Source organism: Urocitellus parryii, chromosome 15 (genome assembly GCF_045843805.1).
Source record: "Urocitellus parryii isolate mUroPar1 chromosome 15, mUroPar1.hap1, whole genome shotgun sequence".
Classification (NCBI taxonomy): Eukaryota; Metazoa; Chordata; class Mammalia; order Rodentia; family Sciuridae; genus Urocitellus; species Urocitellus parryii.
This window is the reverse complement of record NC_135545.1, coordinates 12724586-12745136: the sequence shown is the minus strand read 5'-3', so window position 1 is coordinate 12745136 and position 20551 is coordinate 12724586. Positions and strand designations below refer to the sequence as shown.

Here is a 20551-nt window from a genome sequence, read left to right as displayed (position 1 = left end):
GGTGCCCTTCAATAGATGAATGGATAAAGAAATGTGATATATACACACAATGGAATATTATTCAGCCATGAAGAAGAAAATTTATGGCATTTGTTGATAAATAGATGGAGGTAGAGAATATAATTCTAAGAGAAATAAGCCAATCCCAAAGAACTAGAGTCCGAATTGTTTTTCTGATATGTGGATGCTAATTCACAATGGGCGGGGGGTGGCTAGGGAAGAATAGAAGTACTTTGGTTTAGACAGAAGGGAGTGAAGGGAGGGTGGGGGAAGGAATGATAGTAGAATGAATCTGACATTATTACCCTATATGCATATATGATTATATGACTGGTGTAACTGTATATCATGTAAATCCAGATGATATGCTTTCTATGGTCCTACTGTCACATATAACTATTAGAACAACAAAAGGAAGCATATTGCCTATGGAAAAAATGCAGTCTTTCTGAAATAGATCGTGCCTGTAATCCAGTATGATGACTGGAATCCTCCTCAGAAGAAGGTGCCCATGTGAACATGGACACTTGGGCAGCATGCTGTGTGACGACAGGGCATGACAATAGGGGTTCATGTTTTCCCCCACCTCATTGATCACAAAACAGCAAATCGATGGAATCCAAGTTGGAAAGTATAGACAGTGGATATTGACAGGCATGACCATCATGGCTTGTTATGAATGTTGTAGGGTTGAGGGAACTTATTTCCCTTTCCTTGGTCTCATTGTCGTTAAAATAGGCTTAGTGTTCTTTGTCTCTGTGTGTGTGTGTGTGTGTGTGTGTGTGTGTGTGTGTTAGGGCATTTGTTGGTTGTGTTTAACTTACCATACATAGAGTTCCCAGCTGTTCAGATTGTGCACTGGGCAACTGTCCACTTCTAAAGGGATTTGCAGTGACTCTTTTGACAGCAGGCTGGAGATTCGGAAACACTGGGTTGAATCTTGCAGCTGAGCCCAGGACCACCAGATAGAGCCCCATTTCCAGAAACCATTGTAGAATATGTGTTCCTGCATATCTTGAAGAAATTATGCAGTCATACATTTGCACTCACATCTGTGCATGAACACACACGTACTCATGGGTATGTGTGGATCCAAAGTTATCCTGGCCACATCTAAAAGCATTTTTCTTCCTTGAATGCATGGTGTAGAGGCCTGATTCTAGTTCCTTACAAACAATAAGAAAGAGCGCCTTACCCTGAGGGCACAAGGGTTTAATGTGCAAGGTGTGCTCAGGAGGTAGCAGTGTGGGTAAGCGTGGGAGACAGCTGAGCTGCCTACAGGTGTTCTAGATCAACCCCTGGCCAGGGCTCTTCTGTTGTGTGACAATATACTACTCTTCCCTATGGCTTTTTATTTGGGGAACAGTGGCTTTAAGTTCACTCTAGGACTTCAGGCATAAGACCTGTGTTCAAGTACCTGCTGGGAACTATATTCTGCGAGGCCTCAGGCAGTGATGCTGTCTCAGCCTCAGCTATGTCACTTGTAAACTGGGAAAGAGCATAGTCCCCTCTGCATGGTTTATGAGCCTTCACAAGGATATTGTGGAATGATTTTAGCACAGAGCTGACGTAGAATTCTTGCTTAATGAATCATAGATGTTATTATTATTGGTGTGGTTCCTAGCACAGTGCAAGGTTTCTCTTCCTCTCATCCCAGCTTTTAAGGATGTATCTCTAGCGAGGGGAGTAGTCTGTTCTCTTCTTTCACCACCCATTGGTCCTCTTCTTTCCCCTTCCTGATCACCAGTTGTCTTAGCCTGCCCCTCCCATTGGCCCCATCCATGGCTCCTCCCCTAACCTTCATCCTATCCCCTCCACCATGACCTGGCCTAGCCCTGGTTCAGCGTGGCAGGAAGCTCATGGTGCAGTCTGGTAGAGTCCTTGTAAGGCTCAGGGATTTTGGAGAGATGTCTATGTCCTGGGGCGACTGTGGGGACTTGAAGCAGAAGTTCTGCAAGATGGTGGTGAGGAAGAGAAAGAGCTCCATTCTAGCCAGGCCTTCTCCCAAGCAGTTCGGCTTTCCTGAAGAGGAGAGGAGGGAGGGGCCGAGGTAAAGCCAGCTCTCTGCAACCTCACCCCAGTACCAGATCCCTGCTTTCTGCCAGGGTGGAAAGACTGCAGTGCTGTGGCCCGGGAGGCCTTCAGAAAGGGCTCTAATGCTGTCTGAGCCTCAGTTTCCCTCATACATGAAGTGGGGTGATCTTGCTGGTCTGTAGCAATGGGAGGTGGAGGTGCTCCTTCCACACAAATGCATTCTCAGAGATGGCTGCTGTACTGTCATCTCCTTTCTAAGAGACTGGGGATTTTGTGGAGTGTTCTTAGATAGTACTCTGATTCACTCTCAGCCTTGATTTTCCCAATCTGAAAGGGGTCTGTCATCCCTTCCCTCTGGTCTTGGTGCAGAAACTTGGTGCTGGGGAGTTCTGGGGAGTGCAACTGTCTGACTAGAGGGTAGTTTCTTCCCAGATGGAGGAAGATGCTATGCTGCACTGGGAGAGGAGATGGGATGAGGGAGCCTACGCGGGTGTGAGCCCCCCCGTCTCTTACCCATGGAAAAGGGCACGTCAGCATCAGTCTTCTTCAGCTGTCGCTTGTAATCCAGGAAGTGCTGGGGGTTGAAGTCATCAGGTGTGGAGAAGAACTTGGGGTCATTGAGCAGGGAGCCCAGCATAGGGAACACTTCAGTGTCCTTGGCAGGGGGAGGAAGGGGACTTTATCAGAGGGTTTAGGGATGAGAGCAGGGGAATCAAAGTGTGGGGGTGAAGGGAAGTGGAGGTGATGGAGTTGGGGTTCTGTGGCAGGAGCTTTGGCGGACATGAGGTTGATGTCTCTGAGTCAGGACCTTCAGGGAAGGTCGAGCCTGTGTGTCCCATGTCTCTTAAGGTAGGAGTTTGGGGGAAGTGGAGGTTCATGTACCTTGAGACAGGAACTTTGAGAACACGGGGTAGACCACCCTTAGGAGACGTGGGGTGCAGGAGCGTTTGGGTGGAAGGCCGAGGGATGTGGTAATTGAGGAATTCCTTGAGAAAGTGGGAGAGGAGTTGGAAAGCTCCTAATGGGGCAGTGTTCTGGGTTCCCAGGTAGAAGTTTGGAGGTTTCCTGGGGGATGGGAACAGAGCAGCAACCTTGGAATGAGGAAGTGTCGAAATATGGTGTCCTTGGTCACCCTGTGAGCTACACCCATAGGTTACCAGATCTTTGGATCTCGTGAATCACAGCCTCTGTGTAGGGCATCTTGGTCCTATCCCCAAATCTGGGCTGCCAATCACCTGGTCAATCTCCTTATGGATCTTGGCTTGGAAAGAAGGTGAAATGTGTTTAGGAATCCACGGGCCTCAGAGAAGGGATGATAGTTAAAATATGTAAAACCGTATGCACGACATGCACGTATGTATGACATGCAAATACAATGTGCAAAACAGATGTCAGCCATAGATATTGTTGTCCAAAGCCTTGTTATCTGTTCATGTCAGAATCAGAGGGGAATCAGAAGGCAGGGTCTTAAGGGGTGGCCCTGGGAGGTGTGCATTTGGCATTGTGTGACCTTAGTAAAGATGCCATTTACAAATCAGTTTAGATAATTCCAATATTGTCACAGGTAGTGAGATACCACCTGGCTTAATGTCCCCTGTATCTGCCCAGTGGGACATGTCTGAGGGCCCAGGGACCTGGGAGAGGTGGTTACTGCAGCATATCAGAAGGGTTTGGATGATCTATGACCTCACTTCATTTTTCACCCAGCCTTACCCTCACCTCTGGGTGCTTCGTGAGCACCAGGAAGCTGAAGTACAGGACCCTGCTGGTGGATTCCACACCCCAAAAGAAGAGGCTCAACGTGGTCATCACCAGATTCTCCATGTGGAACTCTGTGTGGGGCTTATTCTTTTCCTGCAGGGAGAAAGGGATTCAAGTCAGAATCTGTTTATCACCTCCTTGGGGAAAGTTCTGGGTGTTTCCTTGGACTCACCTCCCCTAGGTCCAGAACTAAGGTGGGATGAAGGGACCTGGATCTGCCAGGGACTCTGCAATTTCTAGACTTTTGTCCAGCATCTGATGCTGGCTGTCTCTGACACACTCTTCTATTCCTTGACTGGCTGACTCTCTGTGCTTTCATGATCAGATTAGTTATCCCTTCTTCAATGGTAGAGTGTTGAGAGAAAGAGAGGGATAGAGAGAGAGTGAGAAAGAGAATTATAGATACTCACCTGGAGTGAATGAGAGGGAGATACATTTCCTGAGACAAAGAATTCTAGTGACAGAATCCCATTTCCTCCCTGAAACACCTTGAAGCTTCCTGTAGAGGAATCCACTTCCTTGATCCTTTGCACTTCAGATTCTAAAAAGTCCCATCTCCTCACTTCACAGACGGGAGACAGACACGAACTTGGTATAGCCCCTCCTCCCCCAATATCCCTTAGTAAAGCCTGGTCTCCCAGGATATCTGATAACTGGGGAAAGAAAAGTTAGGACATGGGTAAAATTAGAAGCTTTAGGGTTAGGGGGACACAGTTTGGGCCAGGTCCATTGCTTGCCTGTTGTGTGACCACTTATATTCTCTGGGATGAACTTTCCCCATTGGTAAAACTGGGGTCATAATCAAACCTTGTTCAAGAGCTGTTGTGGGTGCTAAGTAGGTAAATACAGTAAAACACATGGTAGTACCTGAATGGAGTAGTGCTGTAGAGGTGGTTGCTATTATGGTTTGTTCACCTATGTCCTGCCTTGTAAGGGCTCGGTAGATGGGATGTGGATGTTTATTCACACTGCGAACTGGGAAGATTTTTCTGATGGGCCAGTTTGCATGGGCTTCTGCTCCCCTTCTTATCCTGATTTCTAGCTGCCTGGCTTTGGACCTCCCCACCCTGGGTGCTGGCTGTACTTCCTGCATGTGGATGAGAAAGGAGTCCATGAATTCCCGTGGGGAGTTGGGGTCCAGAGTGCACTGGTTCTGCTCCACCTTCTTGGCTACGAAGTCCTCAAGTCCCTGCGTGTTCTTAAAGACCTGTTGCTGAGGTCCTGGCAGGTGCTTCATCACCGAGTAGAACATGTCAAAGAGCTGGAGGGGGGAAGAGGGGATGCAAAGGAATGACAACTGTCCACAGGTGGGGTCCAGTGGGAGTGGGACCTATGTGAGGACAGGGAATGCACTGGGATCGAGGCCCCTGCTCATGGGTTTCTGTATTTAGGTGGGACCAGATGGGCACATTTAGGTAATTTTCTATGAGGGTTTAAGGGTGAGGTTCCAAGAATTCAGGTAGGATGTATTTGGGTGCCCATGCAGGTATTCAGATATTCAATTTGTTTGGGACACCGTGTGTTGGGCCCTTTATATGGGGCTGAACCTATCAAAGGTGTTACTGTGGGGGCACACATGTTCAGGTGTTTCCGTGTTCAAGGGGGCTCCCTAAGGTGCACCTCCTTAAGGTATGTGAGCGCGCTGTGTTGGAGCACACTTATTGGGTGTTTGGGGAGCAACATGTCCACATGTTTATTTATTTGCTTATCCTGGTTGGAGTGTCTGTGCGGCTGTTCATGTATTTGAGGGGTTGAATGGGGAGCACGTGCCTACATGTTCTGGTAAGTTTGACTGGGACAGGTGTGTAGAGGTCAGATGATTTTGTTGTCCTGCATCTTGCAGCACCAGGTGTTCATGTGTTTAGGAGGAGCCTGAGGTGGTCCCTTGTTCAGGTTAAAGAGGTTCAGAAAGACTAGGAGAGTAGCATCCATTAGAGATTAAGATAGGTTGGTGTGGGAACACCGGGCCAGGAGAGAGCTGAGTGGAGGGCATTTATCTTGGTGCAATCTGTGTTTTGGGTGTATCTTTTGATATATTCAGGTGTCCTTGGAGACTGGGAAGTAGACACTTGTCCTGAGTTCTGGTGCAAGTGTTCAGTTGTCCAGTAGTGGTAGCTGGTTTTGAGGGAAGCTTTTTGGGAGAGTGTCTGATTCTGGGGTACTGGTCACCACGTGGGGGTGCAGTTACAAGGCATTGGTAAGGTTTTTGTAGGGCAAAACTGGAATAGGTCACCTGTCCCTTGGAGGAGACTGCAAAATCTGAGATTCACCTCATCTTCTGCAGGATTGACAGGAATTCTTTGTTTTCATATTTGAAGTGGTTCCCAAAGATAACAGAGCTAATGATGTTGGCAGCTGTTTTGTTCAGGTAGAATGTAGGGTCAATGAAGGTGACTGTGATGTGGGGTGGGGTAGAGGAGAGCGTGGGATTGTGCAATGCCCATCTGATAATTCAGGCAGGGTACTTCAGTGATGCACCAAACTCCGGGCATCAGAGTTGGGAGCACAGGCGCCTTTGCCCAACTTTGCCCCAGTTCAGCAGCACAACAACAAGATCCTTAGCCTCTTGTCTTCTCCTTTTCCTTCCTGAGCCCTTTGGCATTCCCCTCTCACCATGTGTGTCCTTCAGGGCTTTGATGAGGAAGCCTGCCTTCTCCTGAATGCACTCCTCAATTCTGGGCCTGTTCACACCAAAGTCCTGCAACATGGCAATGCAGAAGCACCTGAGTGGCTTGGCAGGCTCCCAGTTGCTGAATGCCACACCTGGGAAAGTGAGCACAGGGTAGGACAGAGGTCAGAGAGAGGCTGGGGCAGGCCACAGCCCAACCCGGAGAAGCTCCTGAGAAGGCAGTGGGACAAAGATGGATGCAAAGCGAAAGTGAGAACATATAAGACTTCCCAACTTCGAGTCTGTGTCAGACACATCCAGGAGAGGAGAGCAGCTTGAAGTCAGACAGGAGAGAACTCGGAGGGGCCAGACAGGCGTCTGTACAGAGATACAGAGAAGCACTAATGAAGGGAAGGAGGGAGGTTGGAAATCAGAGAGGGCAGAGAAATGGGGAGATGAGATCAGGGAGACCTGGAGGTGGATACAAATAGTGACATGTGTTCTAGACTGACTTTGAGGATAGAGGAAAGTAGGGAGAGAGCAGGGAGAGCATCAGGTGAGAGGAAATCTATAGCTTGGAGTCTTTCAGACAGACATTGTCTAAGATTCTTACAAAGGATAAAGAACGGGAGGAAGAGGAAGAAAGACTCATGGTGAAACCAAGAAGCTCAAGATGAAAAATACATAAAAAGATCATTTTATGTTTGAGGAGTAGAATTCAAATGAGGTCTCATGTGGTGCTAAGAGATGGATGGATTTATGGAAAGAGGAAACATCTAATAAAAGAACAGGAAGACAGAGGGAGGGAGATATTGGGACACAGAGGGTTAAGACAGCCCAGAGGTCAGCACAGGGAGGGGCAGCAATGTACAGTGATGTGGAGAGATCAGACAAAGGACTCCCACAGGCTTAAAGTGCAAGTGAGGGGTGGCAGGGACATCTTAGGCCGCCATGCATACCTCATAAGTTTCCCCCATGTGCTGTCCCCTTACCATAGCCTTTGAAGAGGTGGTCAAAGGTGGCCTGCTGGCCTCGCCCACTGAACTCCTCAGCCTGATCCACCAGCACCTCCTTTACTGCATTGTATCCACACAATACCACGACCTGGTGAGTCCCCAAGTGGATGGTGAACACGGGGCAGTAGTGCTTGCTCATCTAATGAGGGTGGGTGGCAACGGTTAGAAGAGTCACGAGCTGAATTGGTCTGGTTCCCTCATATCAGAGGTAGGGATCCATTTTCCCAAGCTCTGACAGTCAGATGGCTGAAATCTCAAGGTCTGGTCTTTCTTGACTAGGATTGGCATCTGTACCTTAAATGTCCCCTGGTCTAAGATTCTGACTCATCATGGTCAATCCTGTGCCACAGAGCCCAAGTGAAAATGGGAAGCCCCCATGCCCACCCCTTTTCCCCCATCTCCCTGGCTGGTGGCACCTTCATGAGGCTGTCATACATCTGGTTTGTGTCCAGCTGCAGGTAATTCCCGATGAAGGGCAGTTGGGTGAGTTCTGGAGGCATCTTTCTCCAGAGATTCCTCTGCTGCCAGGCAGACTTCAACGTCATTGTACTCTGTAAGGCCAGCAAAGCCACCAGAAGTAACTCTGATTCCAGCATGGTGGCAGTTGGGGGAATCAGGAGGTGCTGATGGCTGGGGTGCTTTGGCTTTATTCCTGGGGCTGGACGGATGAACTTTGGTTTTGTTTGTATAATTGTTCACCTCACCTCCCAACCACATCTTCGAACATGTACCTTGCCAAGATTTCAACACCCATAGACAGGGAAGAGGAGGAGGAGGAGGAGGAGGAGGAGGAGGAGGAGGAGGAGGAGGAGGAGGAGGAGGAGGAGGAGGGGGGAGAGAGGATGGGGATAGGAAGAGGAGGAGGAGGAGGAGGAGGAGGAGGAGGAGGAGGGGGGAGAGAGGACGGGGATAGGAAGAGGAGGAGGAGGAGGAGGAGGAGGAGGAGGAGGAGGAAGAGAAGGATCTCTGGACAGAGTCATAGGTACTGTGGTTCCAGACTGAACTCATAGCAGTTGAAGTGGAGGTACCTCAGAGAGTGGCTGTACGAGGCAAGAACTTAACTCCAAATCCGTGAACATCTGCATGCCCAAGGACCTGAGGTTGTATGGAATCCTAGATAGAAAAGGAGACTCATCAATATGGATGTGGGATCTGTGGTGGAATCCCAAGACCTAGATTTTATTGGAATGAGACAGGATATGTGGCTGTGGATTAGGGGGTCATTCAGCATGGAGGGACTTAGATTTAAATGACTCAGGAGCAGGGATTCCAAGATTATGTATTTGAGGGTCTTGATGTGAGAAGGACCCAGAGCTTTGGATGTGGAACTCCTGGGAAGAGAATTGTATGAAAATCCCAGCAGGATCCTGGAGCCCAGTGTCATCATGATCACCTCAAAGTGAGGCCAGGATGGGTGCCATGAAATATAGACCATCCACTGCACATGTGTGGCCTGCATATATTTCTTCCTCTGCATAAGTTCCCTTTCTGGGCTTTGATGTCCTTGCCAGGGGACATGGAGTATTTGGGAAGTCTGAGACCTTTAGGGATGATTCAGTTTTATCAGGGGCTGTATTAGGAGGCAGAGTGGACTGTAGCCAGAGAGACTGGGTGAACTCCAGAGGTGAAACCTGGGGTATCACAGGTGGCAGCAGAGACAGGATGAGTGGCTACTGTCCTTCACTCATTAAATTATTCTGTAGTAATGAGAAGAGTTCCTGTTTGGCGAGTTTGTTGTGGTCCAGGAAGATGGAGTCTGTGTGCATGATCTTTCAAATCTTGATTACATTGGGGCTTGTCATCAACTTCTCTGAGGTCATAATGTGGAAAGAGAGGGAGTTTGGATTTAAATTCTAGCTCCTTCTTCCTTCATTGTCTGCCCCAGCCCATTCTGGGGGCCAGCCCATTCTGAGGACCAAGCATAGCATCATTGCATGTACTAGCAGCCTATGTAGCTGAAAGAGAAGTCAAGTGTGTTTGTCCTTCCTGGTACCTTTCCTATTGCCAATTTCATTGAGAAAGAAATGATCCAACTTTCTCCCTCCTTCCAATTAAAATAGGAGAATTATGCAGTAGAATGGGAAAGAAGTTGGCACTGAATTTATACTCAAAATATTGTCAGCTGTATCTCTGTTGCCAAGAAGGCTCTGAAAGTGGTCCTAAGTAGCCATTGAGGTTGCCTTCCAGCTGGTTTAAGAGCAGCCCCATGTGGTCTCTGAAGATGGTCCCAGTGGGTTCTGACATGATTATTACACAGGTACTGATATTGACTTCAGCTTGACCTTGAAGGGCCCCAGGTGAACACTGGGCAGTCACTGAAGGTTGGACCATCTAGGGTTGTACTTAGGCCTCAGGGTCCCTGACCTTTGACCTGGGCACTGGGTGAGCTTTGCACTTGATAATTAGAATCTCACTCAACCAATTTTACTCTGCTGGTCTCTAAGTCATGTGGGGACAGAACAAAGTGCACAGAAGGAAACATAGAGAGGAAATTGGTTTTGGAGAGGGTCGAGGTGAGGAGGAGGACTAGTATATGGTTGGCAGTTCTCAGTAAATCTGCCAATCACCAGCTGGCCACAGCTCTGGGCCCCTTTTCTTCCCACTTCCTTCTTGAATTGGAAGGAACAGGAAATTTGGAGCATTTCTTCTCAGTGAAGCTGACAAAACGAAGGGTCCTGAGATTTCATAATACTCCCAGGAGCCATCCTGGAGAGGGGGGCAGGTGATGAAAGAGGAGAAGTAGTTGGAAGAGAAGTCAAGTGTGTTTGTCCTTCCTGATTTACCTGGGACGAGGTGTGAGGGACCAGTGCCTAAAGTGGCAACCTACCAATCATCAGGGACAGATTTCTAATGTGAACTTGGGCTAAGCCTGGAAAAATCACTTCCCCTTCATGGGCCTCCATTTTCTCTTTCTATATGGATGGGTCCCTATCCAGATGGATTAGTAATAGCAGTGTCAGGGCACATATTGGTTCCTCGTTGAGATCGTTGTTGTATGACTTTCAGTGGCTTTATTGTCTGAGCCTTTTGGAGTCAAGTACAGCATCTACCTCTTAAGCTGTTTTGGTGAAAAGTTTATGAGTTAGTGCATGTTTATTACACATAGCAGATAATGCTCAATAAATATTAGCCATGTTGTTAACTTATTCTTATTAGATCTTAAGAATTGATAGGGTAAATGAGATGGATGGGAGATTCTCTAAGCTCCATGCTTGCTTGTTTTCCCTTTGTAAAACCTGTCTTAGTGAATTATAGTTATACATAACAGTTGGGTTCATCTTGGCAAAATCACTCTTAAATGGAATTTAATTTCCTCTCTGGTCTACCCTCTTTCCCCTCTTCCTTCCCAGTATTCTCCTCCTTCTTCTCTACTGTTCTTCCACTTATTTATTTATTTTTGATTGGTGCTTTGTTGATATACCTAAGGTGGGATTCATTCTGGGATATTTGTATGCATAGATTATGTAATTTTGTCAAATTTATTCTGCATTTCCTCCCATCACTCTTTCCTCTTATTCTCCTTCTTCTATGCACATTGTTTTAGTCGGCTTTTTCACTCCTGTGACTAAAGGAACTGATCAGATCAATTGTAGAGGAAGAAAAGTTTATTTAAAGGCTCACAGCTTCAGAGGTCTGAGTCCATAGAAGGCTGACTCCATTCCTTGGGTTTGAGGTCAGGCAGAACATCATGGTGGAAGAGTGTGGCAGAGGGAAGCAGCTCACATGTTGATCAGAAAGCAGAGAGAGAAACTCTATTCTCCAGATATAAAATATACACCCCAAAGCCACACCCTCAATGAACCACTTCCTCCAGCCACACCCCATCTGCCTCCACTTAGCACTCAGTTGAGCCCATCATGGACGATTTCACTGATTAGTTTAAGGCTAAGCCCAATCATTTCCTCTCTGAACCCTCTTGCATTGTCTCACATGTGAGATTTTGAGGACACCACAACTAAACCCTCACACACAGATTGTCCCTGTATCTTTATGATTCCTCATCCCCTCTTTTGTCCTTATTTGGTTCTAGCTTCTATATATGAGAAAAAATATTCAACTAGTTCTTTTCCAAGTCTGATGTATTTCACATAGCATGATGTTCTCCATTTCTGTCCATAGAGCACAGAATGCCATACTTTCAGTCATTTTTATGGCTGAGTGAGACTCCATTGGGTATATATTCCACATTTTCATAATTCATTTTTCTATCAATGGGTGTCTGTGTCAGTTCCATAACTTGGGTACTGTAAATTTTTTTTTTAAAGAGAGAGTGATAGAGGGAGAGAGAGAGAGAGAGAATTTTTTTAATATTTATTTTTTAGTTATTGGCGGACACAACATCGTTGTTTGTATGTGGAGCTGAGGATCGAACCTGGGCCCCACGCACTCCAGACGAGTGCGCTACCGCTTGAGCCACATCCCCAGCCCCTACTGTAAATTGTGTTGCTATAAAAATTGATTTCCCTGTATCACTATAGTATGCTGATTTTCTGCTTTTGGATAAATATTAAGGATTGAGATGGCTGGTTCATAGTTTTTTGAGAAATGTTTATTAATTTTGCTTTCTGGAATGGTTGTGCTAATTTGCAGTCCCACCAACAATGCAAATCCTGATCAGAATTTATTATTATTTATTTATTGATAATTGCCATTGTGACTGGAGTGAAATGAAATCTTAGTGTAGTTTTGATTTGCATTTTCCTGATTGCTATAGATGATGAACATTTTTTTTTCATATAATTCTTGGCTATTTGAGATTTCTTTTTTTGTGTGTAATTCCTTTTTGAGAAATGTCTGTTTAGTTCTTTTTTCCATATATTGATTGTTATTTATTTATTCTTGATGAAAAGGTTTTTGAATTCTTTATTTATAGATGTTAATCCCCAGTCAGAAGAGCAGAAGGCAAAGATTTTCTCCTATTTTGTACTCTGGTCTTAATTTTCTCCTGTGTTGTGCAGAAGTGTCTTAATTTGATAGCATCCCACTTACTGAGTTTTTTTGTTTTATTTATTGAGCTTTAGGGGTCTCATTAAGGAAGTCAGTACCTGAACCAATATGTTGAAATGTTGAACCTATGTTTTCTTTTAGCAGTTGCAGTACTTCTGTTCTAATTCTAGGCCTTTTATCCATTTTGATTGAATTTGGTGCAGTTTGACATATATGAGTCTAGTTTCATTCTTCTATGTGGATATCCAGTTTTCCCAGCACCATTTGTTAAAAAAGGGTATATTTCCTCCAATATATATTTTTGGCCCCTTTGTCAAATATCAGATGTCTGTAAGAATATGGGTTTGTGCCTCTGTCTTCTATTCCATTCATCTTCATGTATGTTTTCATGCCAATACCATGCTGTGTTTGTTACTATAGCTCTCTCTGTAGTATAATTTGAGATCAGGTATTGTGATGTTAACAACATTACTCTTCTTGCTCAGGATTGTTTTGGATATTTCATTTCTATTATTCTTACAAATGAATTTTATTGCTGCTTTTTCTAATTCTGTGAGGAATGTCATTGCTATTTTGATGAGAATTGCATTGAATTTCTATAGTCCTTTTTGTAATGTGAAGGTTTTGACAATATTAACTCTGTCCAAGAGCATGGGAGGACTTTCCGTCTTCCAGGGTCTTCTTCAATTTCTTTCTTCAGTGTTCTATAAATTTTATTTTAGAGATCTTTCACCTCCTTGTTTAGATTAATTCCCCAATTATCTTTTTAAGGTTATTTTGAATGGCTTAGTTTTCCTGATTTCTTTCTCAGTATAATCACTGTTGGAGTATGATAATTTATAAATGTTGATTTTTTTGTCCTGTAGATAGAGGATCATGTCATCAGTGAACAGAGATAGTTTGACTTCTTTCCTATTTTTATCCTGTTAATTTTCTTTTGTTGTCTAATTGCTCTGCCTTGAGTTTTAAGAACTATAGTAAGTAGATGTAGTCAGTGTGGACATACTTGTCTTGTTTGTGATTTTAGAGAAAATGCCTTTAGTTCTTCTGCATTCAGTATGATGTTGGCTTTGGGCTGGTCATATGCCGCAGGCTGCCCGGCCCCGGGCCGGCTGAGTCCCGCTCCTGCTGCCGAGCACTGCCTGCCGCACCCCTGCTGAGCGATTCCCTGCTGGGCTGTCAGTGCACGCTGGTTTGCAATCTTGCAACCCGGTTGGGCACAAAAACACAAGCCAGTCAAACTGAGACAAAGTTTTATTTAGTGAGAGGCCGTGTGCGTCCCCTAACAAGTGGGTCCACCACGTGTGTGTTCTACCTGAGCCGGGGGGCTTCCCCTTCCCCCGGAACACCCTCCTACCATCCTTCCCAACCAATGGGAACTCTCCCATTACAAGAGTGACATGAGTAACCTGAGTCCTGAAATGGGCCCAGCTAAACAGCATGAGTCCAATTACCATATGAATGTGAATTGCTGGCTGGCAGTCATTAAATCCAAAGGTGCCTGTATCAATATTTTTGCTGTGGCTCCTAACATCTGCCCCCTTCTGTTTAAATAAACAACAGGCAAATGTGGCTAGGGACCGTGCCTGTTAGGTATGTCCAATTCACATATGGTTCTTACCCGTCATGGGAAAACTGACCTTATTGCGTCAGTCTCCTGGCTTAGGTTGATACCACTGTAACCGAATCATACCCGTCACTGACTACCGGTCCAGTATATAGCCATACCTGTGGAATAGGCCTATGCACCAGTGGGGGGGTGAGGTTCTTGCCTCACCTCTGTTGGCCCCCAAATTTAACGTTGGTGCCAGTGGGGGGGTGAGGTTCTTGCCTCACCTCTGTTGGCCCCCAAATACAGACCATCACTAGCAGAAGGGAGAAAGACTCAGAATTGCCACGACACCAAGCCAATTGACGGCTCCTTTGGAAACACTGGTGACACATTGGCTAAGATATTTAGCACTACCAGTTGGCTGTATCAACAAATAGAGCACAATGCATACAGGTGATACATAGTCCAGGCAAGTTGTGTAAGCAGTTCAAAGTGGAGGAGTCTATCAATATGTCCATTTCCTCCCAAAGTAAATTAAGTCCTTGATTGAGCAGTTCAAAGTGGAGGAGTCTATCAATATGTCCATTTCCTCCCAAAGTAAATTAAGTCCTTGATTGAGCAGTCTTATTGAGTTATTTTGATTGATGTATCAGTTTATACAGTTTATAGTGATGGCTATCATAAAAGTTGTAGTTTGGTCTTAGTCTTCACCGGCACTGGGACGGAGATGGGAATTATGGCCATGTTGCTAAAGAGACATTATCCTGAACAGAATTATGAAATATAATGAAAAGGAAAGGTGAAAGTAAACAAACATATCTGTTAACCACCTTTAAAAGCAAAATTTAATAACAGCTGTTTACCTAAAGTAAATTAAACCATATAAGTCACGTGACTAATTTTTTTTTTGAATACTAGTATCTATTTATACATGAGCGCTCCTTATAAATGAAATATGGACATACACACATACAGACATACAACACAAAACAGTGCATACATAACATAGAACATATAAGACAATAGTAAATAAAGGCCTTGTAGCTATAGCTAGGTGAAATCTCCATTGCAATGTTTAAAAACTTTACAGTTAAAAAAAAATAAATAAAACACAGTCAAAAAATAAAACTGATCAGAAAAACATTAACCTAGGTTTATATGAGCTTAAAAAATAAGGTAAAATAAAATAAAATAAAATAAAATAGAACTTTATGATATGGGAAAAATGCAAATAATAAAATAGATATTGAAAAAGGCACCATGGTAAATCACTGTCGCAGATGTAAGAATAGCCAGGCTGGAACTCTGGATATCAGCTGTTATGGATTTGAGTCAAATCATCTTCTTTTTCTGTAGAAATTGTTTTAGTTAATCTCTCTGGAATCCAAATTGGTTGCTGTTCCTCCTGTGGAAAAACACAGACGGAGCCCCGACTCCAGACTATTACTGGGTCTGGACCTTTCCATTGTCCTGTTAGAATATCTTTCCAAAGTACCTTAGGCTTATGTACATTTTTCGGATACATATGTCTTTCCGCAGCACTAAGTCCTGATGAATCCAAATTTAGAAAGTTTAGAGTAAAAAGGGTTATTTTAAGTTTATCTTTGGGGGATATATACCCCCTACTAATTCCCTCCTTTTGCTTTAATAAGTACATTTTTATAGTTTGATGAGCTCTTTCAACTATGCCTTGTCCCTGTGGGTTGTATGGGATTCCTGTTATATGAGTAATGCCAAATGATGAGCAAAATTGTTTAAAAGACTTGGAGGTGTAACCAGGGCCGTTATCAGTTTTTAACTGTTTAGGAACACCCACAGTGGCAAAATTTTGTAAGCAATGAGCTATAACATCTTTAGTTTTTTCTCCGGGATGAAGGGAGCCCATCAAAAATCCAGAAGAAGTATCAACTGTAACATGTAAATATTTTAATTTTCCAAATTCTGGCAAGTGTGTGACGTCCATCTGCCAAATATGGTTAGGTATCAGTCCTCTAGGATTGACTCCAAGATTAACTTGTGGCAAAAATGTCACACAATTTTGACATTGTTTTATTATATGTCTGGCTTGTTCTTTAGTTATTTTAAAACGTTTTTGTAAAGTATTAGCATTGACATGGAACCTTTTATGAAAATTTATAGCTTCTTCTATTGTGGAGAAAATATGTATGTCATGTGTAGATTTATACGCTAGTTCATTACCCAAACTAAGGGCTCCAGGCAATCCTGTATGTGCTCTGATATATCCTATAAAGAATGGATCCTTTCTATCCCAGATTAGACTTTGTATAGCAGAAAACAAAGAGAAAACAGTAGAGGAAGGAGAAATCCTACCAGCATCTTCAAGAGATACAATAGCATTAACTACATACTGACTATCAGAAAATAAATTAAATGTAGAATCTTTGAACATCATAAAGGCTTGCAATACTGCATTGAGCTCTACCTTTTGAGCTGATTGTTTGGGTACTAAAAATGTAAAAGTTTGATCAGGAGTAACTACTGCTGCTGTACCATTATTTGACCCATCAGTGAATATATTTGGAGCATTTATGATAGGGGTTTTTCTTGTCATTTTTGGAAAAACTACAGGATGCTTAGACCAAAAAGACAACAAAGGATTAGATGGCAAGTGATTATCAAATGCAACACTAGATTTACACATGATTATTGCCCAAGTATTTAACTCATTAGCTAACTCATCAATTTGATCCATAGTATATGGAGTAATAATTTTATTGGGAGAAATCCCAAACACTCCTTTTGCTGCTTTTATTCCTTTGAGTATTAATTGCCCTACAGCCTCAGGATATCTAGTAAGAATAGTATTAGGAGAATAAGATAAATGTATCCATAATAATGGACCTTCTTGCCAAAATACTCCTGTAGGAATATTTTTTGTCGGTAGTACAATAAATAATAAAGGCAAACTTATATCAATTCTATCCAAATGCATATTTTCCATATATGTTTCAATGATTTTTAATGCCTTTCTAGCTTCAGGCGTTAACATGCGTGGTGAATTTGGATCTGATGGACCTTTTAGAATATCAAATAAAGGCCCTAATTCTCCTGTTGGTATGCCTAGATAAGGCCTTATCCAATTTATATCTCCCAATAACTTTTGAAAGTCATTAAGTGATTTGAGTTGATCTACTCGTATTTGAATTTTTGGTGGACGGACCATGGTTGAGGATAATAGAACTCCTAAATAATTAATTGGAAGATTTAATTGTACTTTATCTATTGCTATCTCTAGATTATAATTTTTTAATAAGTTTGTAAGCGTGGCATAACACTCTAGCAATGTGTTTTTATCTTTATGTGCCATTAACACATCATCCATATAGTGAAATATCTGTAGTTTAGGATTTTGATTTCTAAGTGGCTGGATTGCTTTATCAACATAAATTTGGCACAAAGTTGGGCTGTTAGCCATCCCTTGAGGGAGTACTTTCCATTCATATCTCTGATCAGGACCTTCATGATTCAGTGCAGGGATAGTAAATGCAAAATGTGGACTATCCTCGGGATGAATTGGAATTGAGAAGAAACAATCTTTAATATCTATAGCTAGAACATGCCAGGTTTTTGGTAGAGCAGACAATTGGGGAATCCCTGATTGAGCAGGTCCCATAATAACCATCTCATTATTAATGGCTCTTAAATCTTGTAATAATCTCCATTTACCAGATTTCTTTTTAATAACAAAAATGGGAGTATTATGGGGAGATACGGAAGGTTGTATATGTCCTTCCGCTAATTGCTGTTTGACCAGATCATGGGCTACTTGTATCTTTTCTTTAGTTAGGGGCCACTGAGGAACCCACACTGGTCTTTCTGATTTCCAAGTAATTTTGATTGTCTCAGTGGCTCTTTTTGAAAACCCAATCCATGTTTATTTATCTCTTGATCTATTTGAATTGGTGCTGTTATATCTTGTTCTTGATCTCTCAATCTCTTTTCTTTTCTAAAGCCTTGTTTTGCCCTAGTAGTGGGCGCGTTAGGATTGACGTTATTTGTTAATGTCAATCCTAATTGATCTAGGACGTCTCGTCCCCATAAATTTATGGGGAGATGGTCCAATACATAGGGCTGTATAGTTCCTTCACATCCTTCAGGATCCTTCCAATCTAATACCATTGCACTTCTATGGGGATTAGTCGCCACTCCTAGGCCTCTAAGCGTTTGTGTGGCTTGCTGTAATGGCCAATGTTTAGGCCATTCCTGGCGAGATATGATGCTGAGATCAGCGCCTGTGTCCAGCAGTCCATTAAAATCATGCCCTTGAATATTTAATTTTAGCATAGGGCAAGAATCTAAATTTAAAGATAGCATAGCCCAATCTACACCTGTGGAGCCTAATCCCTTGGAACCTCTTTCTACATTACAACTGGAAAATTTATCATGTAGGCTTGGTATTATTAATAACTGTGCTATTCTATCTCCTGATGAAATTACTGATATACCTCTTGGAGAACTAGCTATAATTTTTATTTCACCCTCATAATCGGGATCAATTACCCCAGGACTTATCATAAGTCCTTTAAGTGTAGAAGAACTGCGTCCTAATAATAAGCCTACTGTTCCCTGGGGAAGAGGTCCTTTTACTCCTGTGGGAATGATTTGAACTCCCATCTCTGGAGTTAATACTGCTCTGGCAGAGGCACAGATGTCCAACCCTGCGCTCCCTCTAGTCTGTCTGATGAGGGATCTAATGGATAATGCGTCCTGGGCACCACCTTGATGGTGCTGTTGGGTTCCTCCATTGCCCCGTATATTTGTGGTTTTGGGCCCCGGGGCATTGGGCCCTCCAATTCGTTTTTTGACAACGGGGCCTGATACCTTTCTCCACGATATCGTGGGTAGACACTTGGTCTTTGTCCATTTTTTGATAACGGAATACCCTCTATGGTGGTTTGAGAATGGCATTCATTAGCCCAATGTCTCCCTCTATGGCATCGTGGGCAAATACCCGGGATTCTACTCTTTTGATACTTAGCTTTGTTAAACCCTCCTCCTATGGGGCAATTTCTTTTAAAATGCCCTTCTTGATTGCAATTATAGCATGTTTTTGGCTTGGTACTTAAAGCCTGTTTTACTTCAGCTGCCATGACTTGTCCTTGTTCATTAATGTCTCTACATAATTTAATATATGTGTTTAAATCTTCCTGTTTCCACGGTCTAATGACCTCTTTGCAGCAACGATTTGCTTGATCGTAAGCCAGTTGTTTTATAAATGGCATTGCCTGTTCTGTATTTTCAAATGTCTCAGAGGCTGCTTCAATAAGTCTAGCTACAAAGTCAGCGTAGGGCTCATTAACTCCTTGTATTATCTTAGATAGTTGACCTTGAAAATCCCCTTGTCCCTTCAAAGTTTTCCATGCCTTAATTGCATTTATAGCGATCTGAGCGTATACGCCAGGATCATATCTGACCTGTTGCATTTGCCCTTCAAACTCTTCTTTCCCCAGTAACATTTTCAGGTCTCGTTCAGGGTAACCTGCTTCTGCATTTCGCCTAGCTGTCTCCTTGCAAAATTCCTCATTGGCAATTTTCCATAATAAATATTGTCCTCTATTTAGCACAGAATTAACACGTTAGCCCAATCTATTGGTGTTAAATTCCAGCTGGTAATAGATTCGACCATACTGACTGTGAAGGGAGCGGCCGGGCCGTAGGTTGCTACAGCTTCCTTTAATTGCTTTACTATTTTGAAATCTAAGGCACGGTAAACTCATTCTCTTTCTTCTCCCCGCTCAACTACAGGGCATGCTAATTTTTGGGGTCCCGCCTCAGGATTCCGTTCATCATCTATGGAGGCAGGTAAAGCTGTTGGTTGAATTATGCCCTCTGGTGGTGGAACGGAGTTAGTAGCAGCCTCCCTATCTGACAACCGTTTTTTCCCTGAGCTTGCCTTGTTCAAATTTTCTTCTATCTGACTAGCTTGAGAGACCTTTTGTTTTGCTTGACCTAATATGTTTTCTGCCATGGCCTGGACCTCTAACAATTTACTTAACAGTTTTTCGGTTTGTTTTTTACTAGATTCTAATCTACTATAAAGGTAACGTAACCCAATAAGATAGGATAGAAGAAAGCCAAAACAGAATGAAACAGAAACGGAGAGGAGGAAAATGATTATGTCAATTTTCTCTCTCTCAGGGCCGAATAACTTCAAACCTTGAGTTAACCATTTTTCCCAATTCGCCTGAAAAAATTGTAAGGCTAGAGAGCCTGAAATAAAAGCAGAATAAATCAAAACAGAAATACCCATTCTGTCGCCTTTCCTTAGGGGCGAGCGATATTACTCACCTTTAAATTTTGGGCGTTCCCAGTACAGGGCCACCAAAATGCCGCAGGCTGCCCGGCCCCGGGCCGGCTGAGTCCCGCTCCTGCTGCCGAGCACTGCCTGCCGCACCCCTGCTGAGCGATTCCCTGCTGGGCTGTCAGTGCACGCTGGTTTGCAATCTTGCAACCCGGTTGGGCACAAAAACACAAGCCAGTCAAACTGAGACAAAGTTTTATTTAGTGAGAGGCCGTGTGCGTCCCCTAACAAGTGGGTCCACCACGTGTGTGTTCTACCTGAGCCGGGGGGCTTCCCCTTCCCCCGGAACACCCTCCTACCATCCTTCCCAA

The 20551-nt window shown here is 43.7% G+C and overlaps 1 pseudogene; it reads right to left on the bottom strand.

The window, feature by feature from the left end:
* Positions 1-1840: 1840 nt before the first annotated feature.
* LOC113198717 (cytochrome P450 2A13-like) lies at positions 1841-8015 on the bottom strand (annotated as a pseudogene).
* Between the last annotated feature and the right edge of the window lie 12536 nt (positions 8016-20551).